We start from the raw sequence: 2291 nt of genomic DNA, 5'->3' as shown, positions 1-2291 counted from the left end.
GACATTTCTTTACTCTTCACTGGGCCAGTTTCATCTAGATTTAGTCTTTTCGGCTAATGATAATAATGCTTCGACTTCTGGGTCCGATCCCAGCCCCTACTTATACGTTCCAGTCACACTAATGTTTTCACCGCCTAGGTTGGACGTCAGTATGCAATAATCATTTACAGTGGGCAGGTGGCAGCACTAGCACTGAGGTTTAGATAAAGCGTGTGGATAGTAAGCGGAAAACAGTGCAGTCCTAGCTAATGTAGAATGAATGAAAACTCCGTCTACAGGCCACTAGAGGCTCATCGGGACCATCCGACCGCCGCGTCATCCGCAGTGGAGGACGCCGATAGGAGGGGCGTGGGGTCAGCACACCGCACTCCCAGCCGTTATGATGGTATTCTTGACCGAAGCCGCTACTATTCGGTCGAGTAGCTCCTCAATTGGCATCACGAGACTGAGTGCACCCCGAAAAATGGCAACAGCACATGGCGGCCTGGGTGGTGACCCATCCAAGTGCCGGCCGCGCCCGACAGCGCTTAACTTCGGTGATCTCACGGGAACCGGTGTAGCCACTGCGGCAAGACCGTTGGCAATTAATGTGGAAGCGGAACGATTTGTCTATTGTCGAGAAGGGGATGATCATTGGCTTGGCGGATCAAGGGTGGAAGCATTTGAGAAACAACTATGTTTCTAAATCGTTAGCGTGTTGCCGTAGTTAAAGTATATCATGCATGTCAAAAAGACAGTATCCAAAAATGGCGCCGAGGCAAGTGTGGTGCACAACGGGCTGCAGATGACAAGGTTAACGACGGCTGCAGAACTGTGTACAGGTGAACAGACGTACAACTGTTAAGGGACTGACCGCCCAAATGAAAGAAGAAGCTACCACCAGAGTCTCCACAACGACCGTTCAGTGGGGGTTGTGGTGTATGAGCCTCCGCACCTGGTTCACGCAACCATACTGATTGCTGTTCACCGGCGAAGAGGCCTGGGTTTTGCACGCAAATACCGCAACTAATCGTCCATTGAGTGGTGAACAGGTCACCTTCTGAGATGAATCACGTTTTGTGCTCCACTGGACAGATGGCCGTTGGCCTGTACGTCGTGAAACGTATGAAAGCAAACACCTTGCAATAAGGAACGAGCGTTATTATCTGGGGAATGTTTTCGTGGCATTTCCTGGGATCTGTCATACTAGAAGGAATGACGGATCAACCCAAGCATATATCTGTTATCGAGGACGCAATTTTTTCTTCCTCGGCACGATGGCATCTACCAGCATGAAGATGCAATGTGTCACACTGCTCTTAGTATATGTGCGTGGTTCGAAGAGCACCAGTATGGGTTTACCCTAATCCCCTGGCCACCAAACTCCCCGAATTGGGCTGTCCTCAACCTAGAAAACTAGCTCTTTCTAAGTACTATGGGACTTAACATTTGAGGTCATCAGTCCCCTAAACTTAGAACTACTTAAACCTAACTAACCTAAGCACATCACACACATCCATGCCCGAGGCAGGACTCGAACCTGCGACCGTAGCAGCCTCGTGGTTCCGGACTGAAGCGCCCAGAACCGCTCGGTCACCGCGGCCGTATACAAACCTAGCGCAGCTGGACACGGCACTGTAGTGGCAATGGGTCCACATTCCTATCAGTACCTTCCGGAACCTCTCTGACTCTCTACCTGGACGTCTCGAGCTGCAATAAGGTGGTCACTCAGGCTTCTGACAGGCGATCACCTATTTTTTTTCTGGGCAGTATATATTCTGAGTAAATACCGAAGACTTCTGCTATAAGAAGCCAATATCCTTCGGTCAAGGACATTGTCAGGAGAGACCAGAGGAGCGGACAGAGATTCAGAACCATTTTAACTCTGGGTCTGGTAAACTGCCTGTCAAGACTACTGGTTATGCAAACTTCTTCACCACAGAGTAACACTTACCCTCTACAGCTCCCTCTAGTAGGACGAAAGTTTTTTTCGTAATATCTCCTTGTTAGCGTTCTTCTTTCCTCGCCGATTCTGTAGTCAACCTTCTCATTTGTTATTTTGCCGGACCACCTAATTTTCAAGATCCTATAGCATCATATCTCAGATCCTTCTTCTTCGGTTTTGGCATGGCCTATTTAATACTAGTAGACTTTTTTGGTGAGGAATATATTTGCCTGTGTCATTGGTGACATTATGGTTTCTAAGTCCTCCTTGCTTCTCCCATCATACTACACTCCTGGAAATTGAAATAAGAACACCGTGAATTCATTGTCCCAGGAAGGGGAAACTTTATTGACACATTCCTGGGGTC

At 48.4% G+C, this 2291-nt stretch overlaps 1 pseudogene; it reads right to left on the bottom strand.

Annotated features, from left to right (window-relative positions):
* Positions 1 to 464: 464 nt before the first annotated feature.
* LOC124607755 lies at positions 465 to 582 on the bottom strand (annotated as a pseudogene).
* Positions 583 to 2291: the final 1709 nt, after the last annotated feature.

The sequence above is a fragment of the Schistocerca americana genome, chromosome 3 (genome assembly GCF_021461395.2).
Source record: "Schistocerca americana isolate TAMUIC-IGC-003095 chromosome 3, iqSchAmer2.1, whole genome shotgun sequence".
Taxonomy (NCBI): Eukaryota; Metazoa; Arthropoda; class Insecta; order Orthoptera; family Acrididae; genus Schistocerca; species Schistocerca americana.
This window is presented reverse-complemented; position numbering and strand designations above follow the sequence as displayed.